The 19,495-nt window shown below is 45.8% G+C and overlaps 1 protein-coding gene and 1 long non-coding RNA gene across 7 annotated transcripts in view; both read left to right on the forward strand.

Annotated features, from left to right (window-relative positions):
- The window catches only part of LOC121166953 (SRSF protein kinase 2), a 167,964-nt gene that overhangs the window by 69,432 nt on the left and 79,037 nt on the right, over positions 1-19,495 (forward strand). The window lies entirely within an intron of this gene.
- Positions 4,953-18,852, forward strand: LOC121166955. Its single transcript, XR_005885513.1, has 3 exons — positions 4,953-4,964; positions 9,020-9,026; positions 18,742-18,852. It is a non-coding gene; the product is annotated as an uncharacterized LOC121166955 (long non-coding RNA).

Here is a 19,495-nt window from a genome sequence, read left to right on the forward strand (position 1 = left end):
CCCAACCCTGGGTCACTAAGATTTTCCTAGATATACTTTTAGAAGACTTAGGGTCTTATTATTTAGGCTTGTGGTTCTTTGGGGTTTTGGTATTTTCTTCCCAGTTGATACTCATTTGTGTCTGATTCCAAGCACTGTTATGAATAGAATCGCTGGATCACTTCTGGCCTGTCATCCATGTTGTGTGTTGTGAACTGACCAAGTCTCCTTAGCACACAGTGTTCACTGTATGACTATACCTCAGTGTATTTTTTCATTCCCTTGAGGGACGTTTGGGATGTCTGTCGCATGCTGGCTGTCAGAAGTCAGAGCTGCAGCGTGCGCTTGGCGTTAAAGGAACCTGCGGATGGATTTCCGTTGTGTGCAGCTGCTTGGTTTTAATGCCTCTTGCCACTTTGCCAACACCTGCCAGCTCTGCTCAGCTTCTGGGCACTGTGTCTCTGTTCTCTTCCTCCCCATCCTTCCTTCTCCCTGTTAGCGTTCAGTGGACATGCAGTGGTCGTGCAGAGTTTGAAACCTGGGAGGGATAGCAGCAGACTGGGCACCGGGTCTGAGTGCTGACTTCAGGACAGGGGTCAAAAAGAGAAGCTGAAAATGGGGTTCAGTCGTGTGAGGGTCTGCCTTCCCGCGAGCCGATTCTCATCCTTCAGTCAGGGCTTGGAGGGCTTGGTGTTAGCACTGGTTTTCCGACTTGGTTTCAGTAGCAAAACTTTTCTTCAGCTCTTGTGAAGTGGAAGGAGCAGCTGGGTTTGGAAGCTCAGAGCAATAAATCCAAGTTCTCCAGTTAGTGGTACCCAGCCCTCAACCCTGGGACTCCCTCTGCCAACTCCCATCCTCTTTGCTTTAAATTCCTAGAGTCTAATATTTCTATATCATCTAGTGAAAAAAAAAGTGTTTAATTCATGGCAAAAAAAAGTGACTATTTTCTGACTGTTTGATTGGTATAGATGTTATCAATGCAAGCTTTGTTTTCTGCTGCTTCCCTGGGTGGAGGGTAGCTTACATTGCGTTTCAGACAGCAGATCTGTTCGTGGGGGCCACGTCACTGGTTGTCACTGTGCTTGGTGTAAAGGTGAACTCCACACCTGTGCCTTTGGGCAACTCCCTTGTCCAGTCCTGACCTCTCTCCTCAGCTGAGTTCCCACCCCTTTCTGTGTTCTGGTCATTTCCTGTAGCTTTGCCTTTCTGCCATTCCTATCCTTCTCATTTCAAGGAAGCCCTGCCTGGGTCAAGTTCACACCTGCTGCAAGCCCTCAGGGGACCTAGTACCCCTACCCACCCCCACCCCAGCACTTGTCACAGCTGCGGCTTGAGGTTTGTGCTTCCCTGTTTACTTGCTGTTAACCCCATCTTGTAATGACAAAATGATGACACAATATTGTCATTGGCCTTGTAAACTTTATAAGCTTTGTTGGAAGATTTTTTGGTAACGGGAGTCTTAATGTTTCTATGATATTGACATAAATTAACAAATAATAAGCTGATTTATGTTAGCTGAATATATCAAGGTTACATATGTTAGCTTTTTTGTTACAAAAAAGTTTGATACATTTTTCACACTTGCTCTAAACTAAAATGGAAATTAAAATCTAAATGTGTTCCGTCTGTGCTAAAAGAGGGACATCACCCGTAGGCCCTGGTCTCCAGCGATGGGTGTCTCATGGCAGTGCTTGCTGTCGCTCTGCACTTCACACTGGACCATCACTCCATTAAAAAAAAAACTTAGGATTGGTCTTTTTTAGTCATGGCTTAAACAAACAAACAAAAACTGTAAATCTGACTTCCCATAAAAATAAATCAGAAAAGGAGAGAGGGGGAAAAAAGTCTTCCATCTACTCGGTCACTCCCCAGGCAGCCAGTGAGCAAAGCTGAGCCAATCTGAAGCCAGGAGCTTCTTCCAGGTCTTTCACATGGGCGCAGGGTCCCAAGGCTTTGGGCCATCCTTGACTGCTTTCCCAGACCACAGGCAGGGAGCTGGATGGGAAGTGGAGCAGCTAAGACAGGAACTGATCCCAGTGGACACAAAGTGAGGATTTAGCCACTAGGCTATTGCACCGTGCCCTTAGTCATGGCTCTTAAGAGGCAGAACCACTAGGCTGTATAGAGCTACACGAGGTGGAATTTATTAGGGACGTTGGCTCGTGTGCGTGTGGTGGCGGACACATCAGTACCAGGGTGTCTGCAGATTGCAGATATTGGAGCACCCAGTAGTAGTGCATGATCCAGGTCTTGAAGGCCTCAAGCAGGAAAGGCCATGAAGTGAGTCTCAATTGTACTAGGAGCCGTTGAGGGTTAGTCTTGCCCATCTAATCCAGACCTCCACGCTGACCTCCTTGGAAACCCCAGCACTGATGCACCTATAGCAATCCTTTTCGGGGTTTCTAGTTATTCTTTAATCTGGCCAAGCTGATACCTGAAATTAACTGTCACATTGTAGTGGTCTTTAAAACTTGATTTTCTTTAAAAAGAAATCTGTTCCTACTGGAAATGGAGAGCCAGTACCATTTGTCTCAAAAAGCATTTGCCGTTAATTCCTGTCTAGATTCTGTTGTCTGATAAACGCTGTCAGCCTGAGCCATATGCTCCCACTGTTTACAGGGAAATTCGATTGGTAGGAATCATAAAGGGGCATAACGTGTGTTAGGACCAGGGTGAGACTTGCTCCCTGACACACGCTGATGGATGCAAAACCTTAGAGTCGCTTTCTCAGTAATTCAGTGCCAGCTCCCAGAAGCACCGAGACAGTTCTGTGTAGCAGCGGCTGCACTGTTTCTTCAGGCTGGGGTCCCTTCCTGTTTCCACCGTGGGATGTTACCTGGCTTGTCAGCGAGGCCCTGGTATTGTAGTAATAGTGGCAACAATAAAAGAATAACTGCGTCTAGCAGCCACAGGGCAGGTTCCCTTCATAGGAGAATCCTTTATGTACCACGGCCTGGAAAAAATAAGACTAATTTTAGTGGGTGATATTTGTTATCCTTCCATCGAGCATCCATTATTTACTAAGGGCTGCTGTGCAGTATCCGCCCGTGATGTGGAAACGAGGGGGCCGCAGCTACAGCGCAAAATGTAGTGTCCTTTCTAGTTACTGCTGTAAAAATTGGAGCGAAAGATGTGTTGCTACATGGCCTGCCTGAGATGTAACATGGTCCCTTTCTTGGGTACAAAGTGCAGAGCGCTGTATCATGTACGGTAGAGTGAGTGAGTGACCCCTGATGACATGTCATCAGTGTTTGCAGGTCTGGGAAACCTATGTTAAAAGGCCAGAGGTGTGGTGCTCAAGTTGTAAGCGTGGCTGTCTGTGGAGGCCAGGGCACACGCGTGAAGAAGGCTTAAGGCCAGTCAGGAGTCCAACACCAGAGGCTCCAGCTGGTCAGCACCTGCTGGCTGTCAAGTGCAAAGACAGGCCCAGGGATGCCCGCCCTTCCGTTGTTAAGGACAGGTTGAGCACTGAACTCTGCTCTTACCTCACCATTTTAAATGATGGTGCAAAACAAAAAGCTCAAAACAGCTTTAAAAATAGGATATTTGTTATTCAGAACCAGCTCATGATAAATATACTATATATATATAATCTGCCCCCACTCCCCCAGTGCTTTGTTGCACCTTGATTCACAGTTTGAGCTTCAGACTGTTTGACTGATGGGGCATTTTTAAATGAGTACTAAGCACTGTCTAGATGAAGGCATACAGTGATAATTATTTCCTCACTTAGTAATGTCCCTAGCATTTTCTGATCTTTCAGTTGATCACCATTCTAATAACAGCAAATAAGATGCCAAAATTTAGTAAAACATCAATTATTTGGCGTACTTACAGGAAGACTCCCTTCCCCCACCATACAGGCAGTATTTAAGTTGGATACGTGATCTGTTTGTTGCTAGTGTGTAAGTACCCACCATGGTGAAACTTTTGTGAATAATGTTAATGACTGCTATCTCATTCTTTTCCTCCTTTCTCGGTTTCAGTCTTGCTTTTCCCTATTCATGTCTTCCCAATGTGCCATGCACCTGCTGTGTGTGTGCAGCGGGAAAGAGTCAGACAGCCCAGGCCGAGGAGGCTGTGGTGGAGGCAGTCAGGTGCACACGCAGTAGGTGTGTTGATGAGGAGCTAGTAGAGGTGCTGAACTAATTTTACTTAAATTTCCAGACCACCAGGCTAGGAAAAGAAGAAATACTGCCCCCCCCCTTTTATAAGAAGAAAAACATGCCAGTTTCCCCAGGGCAGCCAGACATTTTCTTCAAACTTACAACTGTTAACATTTTCCATATTTCTTAAAACCGTTGCCTTTTTAAGGAATGGAAAACAGGAATATCAGACAAAGATGATTAAAAAAACAGGATGCTTTTACAAAACTTTCAAGGTCAATTACTGTGATCGTTTCCCCATTTCACTCTTTTAGTTGAAGTAGCAATCACACAGTCAACGCTCAGACCCACTCTCGTTCTGGCATTATACATATTCACTCACTCCCAGGATGCCTGCAGTAGCAAGGGCTGGGCCAGGCTAAAGCCAACCGGCCAGAACTCGGTTGGGAGTCCCAGGAAGGTGGCAGGGGTCCAGATGCTTCAGCCATCACCCGCTGCCTCTGAGGATGCACTAGTAGGATGCTGGGTCAGAAGCAAAGCAAAGGTTCCTGGGCTTAGAATGAGTGCTTTAGGATTGGATGTAAACAGTTTGGAAAGGCAACTTAACCCACCAGACCACAGCACCAATTCCAGCATCATTTTTTGCAGTATCATTTTAAGAGTACGAGACCGAGCTCATGATTTAAATAGATGCGTCCCACAAGTTATCAGATCTTGATCTTAGAAGTGGAAGCACTTGTGATGCCCGTCTTCTTGGTCAGGGAGGTGTGCTGAATTTCCCTTCAGAAAGGTACATCTTTGATTTCTATCAGCACGTTACAGAAGGACTTTTTTTCCCCATGTTTCATCTCACTTGAGATTCTCAAGTCTCCTTTGAATGTGGCATGGATAACTTCCAACAGTACAATATACAGATGTTGGTCCATCAGTCTCTGCAGCTCAGCTTCTTCCCCTTGTAAGGCCAGATGTTACTCTGGTGCCTTCTGTGTTCAGCACCCAAGTTTACAAGTGCTTAGTCTGCCACTGATTAGATGTTAGCAATTCAGTGACATAATCACATTGGCATCCTCTTGCGCGTGCTAATAAACCTTAATTTTGTAAGGGATTTCCACAAGTTTACGTGATATGCACCAGACAGAATACATGACACTCATCACAAACAGTTGATTTTCCTGGCTTTTTTTTTTTTTTAAAATGAACAATGTACAGGAATCCAGCTTCTTTAATCTCTGCTGTTAACCCAGGCGTTGTAGATGCACAGTAACTATCCCATGACTACTGGACAGAATTTAACCGTCTCTGGTCAAGACCTTCCCATTTTTCTTTCTGAAATTTAAATCTTTCTGAGTTTTACAGTAGATGGGGGAGAGTGGTGGAGGGGCTGGTGTTGTTGCTCTGTGTTGTCCTGGGATGACTGAAATCTCAGATCTAGATTCCCCAGGTTAGCATTCCAGGCTGGGGAGACAACATGTGAGCATTCATGGTGAAATGCAATGTGGTACCATCTTGTGACATTGGGAAAGGGTTGGAAGTGCCCAGGTAGCAAAGAGAAGTGTCTCACTTTTTATAGCGAGTTTGACCAAGAGCCACTGAATCGTTTTAAGAAGTAAGATAGTTGCTGATGTTTAAAACATACATGTGCCCCTGTGGACACAGTAATGTTTCTTTAAAGTAAACCTTAAAGAACTGTATTGTTCTGTCTAGTATGGGAGCTTGTAAGATATCCTGTAGAGTTACAGCAGGGTGTTACTCATCTGCTCTGGAAACGGGCAGAAAAGGCATGGCAGTAGTTACCATCTCACTGACCAAGAGTGGGAGATTAACCCTCTCTCCCTCCCTACCCGCATTTTTTTTTTTCAGTTAAGAGGCAGAGGAAGTCGAATTCCTCTCCAGTATTCACTTCCCAACCGCTCATAGTGGCTGGGGCTGAGCCAAGCCAGGAATAAAACTGGCAACCAGCAACTCAGTCCTTGTCTCCCAATGAGGGTGGCTGTAACCCAGTTGTTGGAACCACCACTGCTACCCCTCAGTCCACATTGGCAGGAAGCTGGAACCAGGAGCTGGAACTGGCTGCCAAACCGAGGCACTCATTGGCGGGATGAAGGTATGCTAACGGTGTATGAACTCATTGGCCACACACTCTCTGCCATAGGAGGTATTGAACATTGAAAGAGATTGTCAGCAGTCTGTGAGTGGTGAATATTTCAGGTTAAACCACTGCTTGGGATGCGCATATTGTATGTCAGAGTGCTATTTCAAGTTTAGAGCTTAAAGCTTTGAAAAGAAGGTGTGGTTCCTTACTTGTTTGGGTAGAGGTGCTGTTTCCTAAAGACAAATAGTTGGCTTGTTAAACTGGATTTTTCTTGTTATTGTACCTGTTAAATCATAATCAGGCAGGACATTATTGTCTCAATTAAGTTTTGCTTAAAACTTTAGGAAAAGTGTCCACAGAGAGGAAAAGATCTTTTCTCTACCTGCTCACTCCCCAAATGACCACATTGGCCAGGACTGGACCACATTGACACCGGGAGCCCAGAATACCTTTGGGGTCTCCCGTATGGGTGGCGGGACCTCGGCGCTTGAGCCATCCCCTGCTGCTTTCCCAGTGGGTTAACAGGAAGCTGGGTCGGAGACAGAGCAGCTAGGACTGCTAAGAAAGCTGGCTTAACCTGCTGTTAGCCACAGCTCTGATCCCTGATGGAACATCTTTTTCTAAAGATTTATTTTTATTGGAGAGTCAGATACACAGAAGAAAGACAGGAAGATCCTCCTTCCGCTGATCCACTCCCCAAGTGTCTGCAATGGCTGGAGCTGACCCGATTTGAAACTGGGATCTTCAAGCCCCTAAACCCCCAACCCCCAACATGGGCACAGGGTCCCAGAAGCATATTTTATCAAGTTTGTTGCAGAATTCTTTGCTTGGTAGATATAGAAAGTATTATTTCTATAAGTTTTAAATACAGATGAGTAGTGTTAGGTAGATTTGTTACAGTAGTGGAAGCTTCTGTCAATGTCAACCAAATTTAACCAGACTGCTTGGAATATGCCTTGCATGAGTGATGAAGTAAAATTTTAATTTTTAAAAATTTTCGTATTAAACAACAAACTATTTTCAGAGGAGGGTGCTAATGAAGTCTGTTGTTTGAACTTTTTTCATTCAGGAAAGAATTTCCTTTATTGGTCTTTTTCTTAAACCCCACCCTATTATATTTCCTTATTCTTTTTCTCCTCTTGTCTGAAGTTTTATGTTGTGTGAGTTGAGTGCTCTATTTAATTTACCTCTAATTAGTAGTTTAATTCATTCATTAGTTGTCTTAATAAAATTATTTTGAAGCTTTTAAAGGATATGTTTATTTCCCATTCAGGAGAAAAATATTAACTGTCAGGTATGAGTTAGCGAGTTTTATAAGTCCTATTTATAATATTATACTGAAAGCATTAACAACAGTTCAGTGCCTCAGATGTCTAATGTGAAAGAAAAACATGATAAAGACAGATTTCAAAATCTTGTGTTATGACTGATTCTAAAAAAACTTGTATAGGTTGGGGTTAGGCAAAACGCACAGCGCAAACATGCTGTAGTTCTTCTTGCCATTTAGTTTATCCAGAATGAAAAAAATCTAAAATTCCACTTTGAATTTCAGTTGTTGTCCCCTCCTTTAGCCTCTTTTCTCTCCCTTCCTCCCTCCCTCCCTCCCTCCCGTTGGTATGGTGCTTAAGCAGACCAGATTTCCAGAGAGGAGACAGAAAGATATTCCATCCATTGTTTCACTCCCCAGATGGCCACCGTGGCTGGAGCTCAGGTGATCTGAAGCCAGGAGCTAGGAGATTCTTCTGGGTCTCCCACATGGGTGCAAGGTCCTGAGATTTTGGGCCATCCCCTACTGCCTTCCCATGCCACAGGCAAGTAGCTGAATGGGATGTGGAGCAGCTGGGACACGAACTGGCATCCATATGGGATCCCAGCATATGCAAGGTGAGGATTTAGCCATTGAGCCATTGTACTGTTCCCTTAAAGTATTCTGTGAACTCAGATTTGGCAAAAGGATATCTTTCTTTGGCTAGGATCATCAGCCCACTGAAGCTGGGGCAGGTTTGCAAGTAGATAATGTTGGATGTTGCTATGTTCGTTTATAGGAAAGAATTGTGAAAATATGTTGGTTCATCACAGCCTTTTACTTTGTGTGTGTGTAGGGGCGGATAGCCCACTGCCTGGTTGCTGTTCTCAGGGGAATCGTTGACTGCCAGTGGTTGAATAGACACCTTGGTCTGGGGCTTAGGACTTTCCCTTCCACATAAGTATCTTTTTTTCTCGCACTTTGTAGTTGCAGGAAGAACACGTGTACTTGTGGCTATGTTGCTGAGGGGGTGTCCTGGTATACTGACTTCCATTTCAGCATTGGTGCAAGCGTTTGTTTCACAGTGCGTGGAGGAAGTAGTGGTTTTAGGGTGTATGAAAGGCATTGTCTGTGCGCTCCTCATTTGCTTTGTCCACTTCATGTGCACCTGCTTGGCTTCTGCCCTGCTTGGCAGTCCACCTGGATCCTGAAGAAAGTGAAGCTGTTTTCTCCTGCCTCACTCAGACTTGCCATAAAACATTTAGCATCTAGTGGCAAAATTGAGCTGATTGTAGTAATAGTAAAACCTGCACGCTCTTCACCTACCTGTTTAATGGAATCAGACTTTATGGGGAACGGTAAAGGTCTTTAGAGCACATATTCATCATGGATTTGTTTGTAGGAGAGCTTTTAGATCATTACAAATCGTATTTTCCAATAAATTTGGTCAGGTGTAATAATGTTTAAAAGTAGACCTACCGAAGTTAGCTTAAAATGAGGCTCTGTCTAGATCTCTCTGATTTGGTACCGTTTGTAGTTTTGAATGTAAAAAACTGTTTAGGCTCAGTGGCATAGCGCTTTGTAACACGTAAGGAGAAAGCCTGTGTATTTAAAAATTAGAACTCGTAATGGCTGATATTGTGCCCTGAGATGCCCAGCACGGTAGGCTTTTTCTCTACAGGGATACAGCACTGCAGTGGTTTTTTTTTTTTTTATGTGTATCTTTTGTGTTTGCATTTAACAGCATGAGGTGAAAAACAAGTAAACAAATAACACATTTGTTTGAGAGGGAGAATGAGGGGGTGAAAGGATGAAAGAGGTTAGAATGTGAGCTTGTCCATCTATTGGTTCACCCCCGTATCTTAGCAATGGCCTGGGCTGCGTTGAAGCCCATAGCCAGCAGTCCTGCAGGGCTTCTGCGTCTGAAGCAGGAACCTCGTTACCGTGAGCCGTCACTTCTGTCCCCAGCGACTGCATGATCAGGAAGCTCTAGGCAGAGCTCGATTCAGACAGCCTGGCATGTCTGAACTGTTCAGTGAAATGTCTCCCCGCCCAATACAGCAGGAGGAAATGGTTATGTTATGAGAAACTGAAGATTTATTTATCACATTTAATCTTTATTCCAAGTTGTAGGCTTATGAAAACACCACACCATCAACGGTACCGTTTCCCCCACTTAGACATAGGGGAAGGTTTACGTGTATCTATGATGACGCGGCTCAGTTTTCAGAATTGGCTTTTATAAACTAATCAGAAGTATGTAGTGTTTAATATCGGCCAGGCGTACATAGAATGGAGACGAGATAGAAGCACAGTGCAGTGACGTCACGCCCCTCTGGACTGACATGTGTCCATCTGCACTCCAAGACCATCAGGAGCTCCGGAATGGGATGTAGAAGGATGGGGGCAGGGAAAGAATCTGGGAATTCAGCTGAGGTTCCAGAGAGGACTTCTGTAACTCACAATGTGCAATGATTGAAACTGAGAGATTGTGAGTCCTCAGCATGGTAGGACAGTTGGTTTGACTGAGTTTCTCTCCAGTCATGCATGAGAACCTTCAATGATCCCGGTACTTTTCTTGCCGCTCTGTTTGTGGCTGTGGAAGAATAACTTAAATGACTTTGATTTACAGAATGTCTCCCTGTTTGCTGCAGTAGTTGAATTCTGAGAAGGGTCTTTGTACAGATGTGTGGAGATGTGTGTTACATCACTTCAGAGCTACACAAGTGTGTGACTCACCCTGGATCGGCATGTTTCTGTGTATGGGGTGTGCTGTGTCAGGCTGCACGCATGTAATAACATGTACGCTTAGCTCTTCCAGTAACCTCAGTGCCTATTTCTTGGTGTTTAAACACACATGTAACTCTGACCCTATAATGTTTCGTGTGTGCTTCCTTGTTTCATTTTTTATTTAGAAACATACATGTTCCTCTTTATTGTTTTGAAGGGCAGAGACAAACACACACAGAAGGGCGAGACGGAGGTGGCATACCTGGGTTCACTGCCCACATGCTCACAGCAGCCAGGACTGGCGCAGTGAGCCCAGGAGCCGCTGTAGCTGACGGGGGTCCCAATAGCTGACCCCCGTGTGACCCCCATCGTGTGCTGCCTTCTGGGCTGCACAGTGCATATTAGCAAGCATTGGGAGTTCGAAGGAGCTGAGACTAAAGCTAGGCTCTTCTGTTAGAAACCTGCTCCTTCTCTGTGTCTCTCTTTAGTAGATTTCTCATAAGATGTGAAAAAAGATCATAGTATAATTAACTCAGAGGCCAAGAACTTATTCACTTTATTACTTAATGTGTTTCGTAGGTTCCATTAAATTGTTGTAATTTTTTGGGTCCAGTTAGTAGCCGAAAACTGTAAATAAAAAAGGAAAAGTTGATAGAATGTTTAGGTATTAAACATTTGGGCATTGTATGGTACAGAGCTGACTTGTGTAGGTACATCCGTCAGCATCAGTGGCGCTTTGATGACCAAGGATGTACTTAGGGAGATTACCTAATCATCTACTCATCCTTCTCTTCCTCCTCTTTGTTCCTTCATTAAATGTGTAACCCTGACTGAGTGCTAAGCTATCCTCAGGCACTCTTACACTTAGTCCTCTTAGCAGATGCCGTATGGGTGCCAGCTCATGTCTCGGTTGCTCCATTTCCCATCCAGCTTCCTGTTTCTGGGCTGGGAAAGCAGTCAAGGATGGCTCAAGTCCTTGGGCTCCTGCACCCATGTGGGAGATCCGGAGGAGGCTTCTGGTTCTGGATTGGCTCAGCTGTTAAAAAAAAAAAAAAGCTATCTCTTACAGCACAAAATTTATTAGCATTTTCTCTATGGAGAACACTGAAAATACCAGGAAAGACTTTAGTGATATTAAACAGGTTGAGTATCCTTTGTCCAAAATGCTTGGTACAAAAGTGATTCAAAGTTGGGGATATTGGCATGTGCATAAGACATCTGAGGAACGGGACACCCAAATCTAAATGTGAAATCCACTTACGTTTCCACATGTCCTATAAGCATAGCCCAGATGTAATTTGGTACAGCGTTTTAAATAATAGTGTGCATAAAACAAATGGTGTGCACTTTTTCACTTGTGGGGCTATGGCAATGCTCAGAATGTTCCAGATTTTGAACATTTTGAATTTTCAGATTGAGATACTTCAGCAGTGTAAGAAAAGTGTATTTATGTTATTGTCAGTCCTTGTCCAGCAGTGAGAAGCTCCAGGAAGCATGGTTTTCAGTGACTAGATCCTCCTTGACCACTAGGAACAAAGCCATCTCTCTATAAAACACTGAATTTGAATTCCCTTAAGAGACATGGGGTGCAGGAGCTAATGTCTGCTGTCTCAGTGCTTCGGGCTCACCTAACCTGATTATTTTAAGTATTTGAGTTGTGAACCTTTCCTTTAAAGGGAGAATCTCCCTTTATCTGGAAATGTGACTCATCAGGAAGTGTCACTCAGGTGGCGCCCCTCACCAACTGCCAGCCTATTGAAATGAACAAAATTAATAGCTGGTTAAAAAAATTAAAAGAGTTGTTTATTTCAAAGGCAGTAGGTTCAAAGGGAAAAGGAAAGATGCCATCCATCCCTTGGTTCATTTCCCTCATGGCCGCAACAGGTGGGGCTAGGTTAGACCCAATCCAGGAGCCAGCCACTGTGTGCCATCTTCCACTGCTTTTCCCAGATATGTTCGCAGGAAGTTGGATCAGAAATGGAGCAGCTGGGACTTGAGCCAGCGTTTCCTACAGGGTCCTGGGACGGCAGGCTGTGGCTTAGTCTGTCGTAACAGAACCGTAGCCAACAGTTGATGGTGCTTGAAACGGGCGACAGAAATCAGTCTCCATGTGTCGGCACAGAAGGCTTTGTCGACAATTCCTGAAGGATTTTGGTGGAAGTATGAAGAACTGGAAGGGGTGCTCCTCCCTCTGTTTAGGTTTCTCCTTTGCCGGAATGCTGGCTCTTCCGCAGGGCTGCTCTCACAAGTCTCTTCGTCTTGCGATGTGCGTAGATGTTCTCACTTGCTTCCGTGGAGTTGAAGCGGCTGGTGCCGTTGCCTCCCAGCTCTCTGAGCTGAGGTGTATGTGTCCAGCTGACTACTTTACATCGCCTCCTAAATGTCTGTTAGCATCTCGTATTTAACTGTCAACCGAACTCGTGATATGGCTTGATCCACCCATTCGCCCCTGGCACCTTGAAATGCAGCCGTCCCCGACTCCCTGGACTGGGAGGAAAGGGCTCTGTTACTGTGTCCTTGGTGCCCGTACAGTCTGAGACTGCAGACACACGTTTACTTGAATGTGAGTTTTAAATTTTACAGCTGTACAGAAATGTTTTTTTCCAAGAAAAAAACTGTCTTGTATCTTTTTACTAGCAAATGTTGGACGTTATCTTCCTATTTGTTGGTTTTTCCTGCCTGTTTTCTTCCTTTTCCTTTTTTTTCTTTTTGTTTATTGTTCCCTAACTGCTTTGCAAAGGTATCTTTTTCTCTTGCTGTTTTTTTCCAAACCTCCTGAGGCTTTCTGTGGCTCTCAGTGGGACCTCTGGACAGTGGGGTGGTTTCAGTCCACAGGAAAGGTCTCCTGCCAGCAAGACGCCTGCAGCCCTGGCACCCCTGCCCTCCCTGCCACCCCAGCCCTCCCTACCCTCCCTGCCCTCTCGGTCCAGGTGCCTTTCCCGCTGATTCTCTTTCTCCATGTTTCAGTGGCCCAGGAGCCTCCGTCTTGGAGGCATCACCTATTAACAGCAGAGTTGGAACCTCCACTCAGGTTACCTGCGTGGCCAGTGGTCTTCGCTTTGCATCTCATTGCTGCCAGGAGCCAGAATGAGGAGGAACTCCCTGGATGGGACTGCTACTATTTATGTATTCCAAGTCTCATGCTTAAATTGAACACGATATGCTGGACTGCAGTTGTGTATTAAGGAGTTATGATTTACAGACAGTATAATCTTCACAATGAAAATTTAAAAATGTAGAGTGATAAGCATATAATATACAATAATTATAAGAATTATTAGAATTGTAATTCTTCACTTTATTCACAGCCCTAGATTCACCATCACTCTCCTCCTCCCCCTTCCCCACAATTTATCAATTTGTTTTGTGAATAATTTCAGATTTTGAATTTTAATCTTGCGACCTTTTATTCTGTTCCACGCACCTCAGTTGTGAAACACCTTCATCTTAGACTTGGAAAATTAAGATTGGAATGTACGGATATCCAGGCTTTTTGAGCTTTGAAGAATGTCTTAGAGCATAATAAATACTGAGAAGTGCGTTGGAAATGCTTGTGCATTGGCAGGCATCAGATGCTTGGCGCTTTTGGTGCTGCAGGAGAAGCCCGAGGTCCCTCTGCAGGATGGCGGGTCCCAGTTGTGTGAGCTGCTGGGGACCAGCCTGAGCCCTTTCTGAAAACAGCTGATCCAGAGCTGCCACTCTGTGTCTGTTCATAGACACATGTGCCTCAGTAGCACCTAATAGTGGTTACTTTGTTTTACTCGCTCCCATCAGTGAGCTCCAGCCTCTGTTATCAGCAAGCAGAGGCAAAGGGACTGCTGGTCATTGGGTATAACTCAGGGCAGTGATGTTCAAGTCATTTGAGTTCGTACTCATGGATGAAGTCACAGACCTAGAAATTCCACCTGTTGTCTTCCAGATAGTGATGACACAAGACAGAAATGACAATGGGAAGTGCTTAGTGTTTGATTTTAAAGTGTACCACACCTGGCCCAGTTTTTTGGCTTAAAGTTGTCAGACAGAGTAGACAGCCGATTGTGGCAGTGACCCCGGTGATGCCTGCTTGACAGAAGACATCCTTCTAAGGGTTTCCGCTTTTTATAATTCTCAGTTTGAGACTGTGGAGCGGATGATTGACAGTGCAAGTCCACGAGGAGCCGTGTGGCCGCTGTGTACAGAGACGCTGGGGCTCTGAAGGGAGAAGCGTTAAAGATCCTTTCTGGCTTGGTCTGGGAATCAGGACTAGAACTCAAAGTGTCACGGCAGGTTAGAGTATGTAGCCTTTGGTGCCATAGTCCAGAGACTAAGTCCTGTCCAGCTATATAACATGTTTAAATCTTATTTTTCCTAATTGCCTTATTTTCTTTTTCAGAAAAGAGGCAGCCAACTGTCCTCTGCTGGTTTACTGCCCAAACACCTGCCGTGGTTGGGCCTGGCCAGGCTCAAGTTGGGAGCTAGGAACTCCATTCAGGCCTCCAAGTGGGTGGGGAACCCTGACGGCTTGAGCTGTCCCCTTCCAGATCTGCGTTAGCAGGAGCAGAGCTGTTGGACCCAGGCACCCTGGTAGAGATGAGCGTCTACACCGTTAGGCTAAATACCCATTCTAGATTTCCTAATCCTGAGAACAAGCAATTATAATCCCCGAGATAAAGTTGTGAGGATTGAAGGAGATAAGGCTTATTTAAAATGGGTGCTGAAGAGGTGGTGCGTGGTGTGAGACAAGTTGACACGCAGGAAGGAACACGTGCTTTTAGAACCGAACCTGATCTTCAGGTGAACTTGGGTGCTGATTCGCTTTGGTCGTTAACCTCCTGTGGACCGCGCAGATAAAATACTGTGGACCAAGTGGCTAGACAGGAAATTTAACTCCAGTAACACACATCAAGAGTTTAGGGCAAGCTAATCATTCAGTAAATGGCTGAGGAGCTGCTGGTGGGTGCTTCCAAGAAGGAACATCTAAATTTAGCTCAACAGTCCTGTTCTGTGCCTCAATATGTCACCATCTAACTTTGGCATCAAAATTAGAATTCTTTAGCAGCAAAAGTACAAAAAGAAGTTGATATCCTTTCTTTACCGTGCAGTTCTTTTTTAAAAAGTTAATCTGTATTCTGACATCACTTCTTTGCTTGCACTTAGAGGTTCCTTATCTTTTTATCTTAAAACCTTTATCTTCAGTTAGGTAAAATTGTGTTCTGGAACACTCTTTAAGATCAAATAGGTAAGAAGCTGCTGTGGGCTGTGAAGCCGATGGCACTGACAGAGGCCACTTCATTGAGCAGATTCAACAATTGGGTGAATAGTTTGGTAAATATTGGGTAAATGCTTTTATGTGTGGAAAGTCAAGGTCCAATTATAAACGTTTAGGAAAGAGCTTACTTAACATATATCATACGGAGAAAAAGAGCATTTTAAGAATTTACCACTCTAGACCAGTATTTTTGTTATTTAACAATACGACCATGTTACAGCCTAGTGAGCTTCAGAGGTAAATTGTGACTTTACCGCATGGTTTATGAAATTATAAAATGTGGTTAGTCCTTTCCCTCAAACCCCCCAAATTTATCTGTTTTGAAAGTCACAGTTACTGAGAGAATGGGAGAGAGAGAGAGAGAGAGAGAAAGCAAGCAAGAGAGCGTTCTCTTCCTCTACTGGTTTACATTCCAGGTGGCTGTGGTGGCTATCCCGGTCCAGGTAGATGCCAGACACAGGAGCAAGGAGCTTTGCTTGGGTTTCCTGGAAGGGTTGTAGGGACCCAAGCAGTTGGAACATCTTTTGCTGCTTTTCCCAGAGTATTAGCAGGGAGCTAGATCAGAAGTGGGACAGCTGAGACATGAACTGTGTATTGGAGCTTCGATGAAAGAGGTGTTTTAATGTATAGTTATTCCATATTGCTGCCAGATAGTGATTATTTTGTTGTCTTGTAATAAGGAATAAAAGTATATAAAGACCATATATATAATATTTTTACATTGTATGATCTGGATGTTCTTTCCCTGCATTCTTACATGGAAATCCTAACCCCGAAAGTGATGGTATTAGGAGTTGGGGCTTTTGTGGTTTGTGTGTTTAGTCTGACTTGAGAAAGGCTGCTTCCTCCTCTCATCAGGCCAGGACAGAAGCTGGAAGGCCCCACCGTGAGCCAGGAAACAATTGTCACAAGATACTGGATCTGCTCAGGCCTTGGTCTTAAACTTGCTGCTTTCTAGAACTGTGAGAAATGAAATGTGGCTCATTTGTCAACCACCCTGGCTGCTCACATGGGCCAAGAAAGACTTTTTATACTGTGCATTCGATTTAGAGGTTGAATTCACTGTATCATGTATAAAATTTGTTCAGTAAAGATGTTTCAGCAAAATTTATCCTCAAAAATTAAGAAAAGTGCTTGTGTGGAAGGAGTAGTTTCTGAGCAAGGCAAAAGCAAGTCCAGAGTGATACTGCTGTGAGGCAAGCTCCCTTTAAGAAGGGGCAAATTTAAGGGCAGAAGATGGGATTCTCATTCTTAACAACCCTATTATCTTTGTACTGGGTTTTTTTTAAGAGTTTATGTTTTAGTGATATTTATGTCTTTGAAAGGCAGAATTGGAGATAGAATCTTCTGTCTGCTGTTTCACTCTAAGAAGGCCGCAACTACTGGAGCTCTGTGAATCTGAAACGAGGAGCCAGGAACTGCTTCTGGGTTTCCTGTATGTGTGCAGGGGCCAGAGCTCTCCGGCCATCCCGTGTTGCTTTCCCAGGAATGTTGGCAGGGAGCAGAGTGGAGCAGCTGGAAGGTGGAGCTGTTGTCCTAGGGGATGCTGGTGCTGCAGATGCTGGCTTTACCTGCTGTTACAGTCGGTGCCAGCTCTTTTTTTTTTTTTAAAGTTTTACTTTATTGGAACGGCAGAAATACAGAGAGAAGGAGATACAGAGATCTTCCATCCAGTGGTTCACTCCCCAAGTGGCTGCAATGGCTGGAGCTAAGCCAATCTGAAACAGGAGCCAGCAGCTTCTTCTGGGTCTCCCATGTGGGTACAGGGTCCCAAGGTCTTGGGCCATCCTCTACTGATTTCCCAGGACATAAGCAGAGAGTTGAGTGGGAAAGTGGAGCAGTCGGGACACAAACCAGTGCCCATATGGGGTGCCAGCAGGTGCAAGGCAAGTATGTAACCACTTGGCTACCGTGATGGGACCTAGTGCCTGTTCTTTTACAGTTTTAAAGATATAATTTAAGTGAAAGGCAGAGTACAGAGACGGGAAGGAAGAAAGGAAGAGGGGGAGAAGAAAAGAGATGCAGAAAGAGATGGAGGGAAGGGGGCAGGGAAAGAGAAAGAGAAATGAATGTGCCACTGCAGAGGGCTGTAATGGGAGTGGCCGGGCGAGGCTGAAACCAGGAGCCAGGAACTTCATCCAGATCTCCCACATGGGGGGCAGGAATTCAAGCACCTGGGCCTTCTTCTGTGTTTTTGTTTTTCCCCAGGCCGTTAGCAGGCAGCTGGATTGGAAGTGAAGCAGGCAGGGCAGCAACGGATGCCCAAATGATTCCAGTCTTGCAGGCGATCACTTTGCCAGCTGTGACGCTGCTGGTCTGTTAAGTCTTGGCTCCAGTATTCTTTTCTCAAATGGTCTGTTGTTGTGCATTGTGTAGTGTGCCATGTTTTGTCTACCGTTCTCAAACTGTATTTTGTTAATTATGTTTGCCTTCATCTCATTTCATCTTAATATCACAAAGAATGTGTTTGAAACAATTTTTTAATATGTATAGGCTGGAGGACATATCTGGGTCAGGCCAAAGTACCATCCACGTGGGAGACCTAGGCTGGGCTGATAGCATCACCTGCCATTGACTGGCATACACAAAAACTGAGTGTATGCCTGGCTGGTCTGGGCCCAGCACCTGCCCATGAGTGTCAGAGCAGAGAGTGGGCCATGTCCGATTGGGGCACAGCACCCACCAGAACGTGAGGGAACCGATCTGGAGGCAGATTCTGTAGGGAACTTGTGATCTTGTTTCTGTGGTACTGCAGCACCTGCTGGTTTACACAGAACTGGTGCTGGTGATAGGCCAAGCCAGGCTGGACCACAGAACTCACCTGAAAGGAACCCACCTGACATTAGTGGGATCTGGTACTGGGAGGTGGCCAGGTAGTGCCAGACTGTAGCACCTGCTGGCACATGCAAAGTCCAGGACTGAGGGTAGGCCATGCCAAACAGGGCCATTGTATCCACTGGCACATGCAGGTTTCAGGGCTGGAAGTGAGCCTGGTAGGGGAACTTGGGAACTCCACTACTAGGCCACAGCTCCTACTGGGAAGCACCAAAGCAGGGGATGGGGGCATGGCAGGCAGGGCTGCAACACTCCTCAGCGTTTGTGTGGGCTGGGTATGGGGAAAGGCCAACCTGGGTCAGGCTGCAGCACACGCTGGTATGCACAAGAGCTAGGACTGGGTGTAGGCTGCTTCCTGCTGGGGTAAGCTGCAACTTCCAGTACTGAGAGCGGAGACTGCAGACAGGGACATGCCAGACTAGATTGAAATACCCGCCAGTTGCCGGGCACGGTGGCAAGTCCCAGCTACTCAGGAGACTGAGCCTGGAGGATCGCTTGAATCCAGGAGTTCTGGGCTGTAGTGTGCTATGCCGATCAGGTGTCCGCACTAAGTTCGGCATCAATATGGTGACCTCCCGGGAGCGGGGGACCACCAGGTTGCCTAAGGAGGGGTGAACCGGCCCAGGTCAGAAATACCTGCCAGCAAGTGCAAGACCTGGGGCTGAGAATGGGTCTGGTAGGGGAACTCTAACTCCACTGCTAGGTGGTAGCTCTCACCTGTAAGTGTGAGAGCCAGAGCCGTGGGTGGACCATGCTGGGCAGTGTGCAGCACCTATTGGCATGCTTGTGCACTGGGTCTGGGGGCAGACGAGACTGGGCTAGGCTCTAACACTTGCTAGTGCTCTCAAGAGCCAGAATGGGTGTGGGACAGGCCAGGCTAGGCTGCTGCACCTGCTAGGTCATATGTGATTTGGGTCTTGGGGTAGATCACACTGGCCTAAGCTGTAACACCCATCAGTGAGAGCCAGGCTAGGCCGCAGCATCAGCTGGCAAGTGCCAGGATTGGGTGCGAATGATGCAAGACTTTGACACGTGGAAGGTCCAGGGCTGGGAGCATGCCTGGCAGAGGAACTGTGGGCACTCCCCTGCTAGGCTGTACACTGCTGGGGGTGGGCCAGGCTGGACAAGGCAGCGGCACCTGTAGGCATATGTGAGGGCCGAGTCTTGGGATGGGGAAGGCCGAACTCTAAGCAGCAGCGTCTGAGTGTGTACAAGAGCCAGATGGGATGCGGGCCGGGCTGGGCTGGGCTAGTCTGCAG

The sequence above is a fragment of the Ochotona curzoniae genome, unplaced genomic scaffold, assembly GCF_017591425.1.
Source record: "Ochotona curzoniae isolate NIBS_2020 unplaced genomic scaffold, NIBS_Ocur_1.0 patch266, whole genome shotgun sequence".
NCBI classification, from domain to species: domain Eukaryota; kingdom Metazoa; phylum Chordata; class Mammalia; order Lagomorpha; family Ochotonidae; genus Ochotona; species Ochotona curzoniae.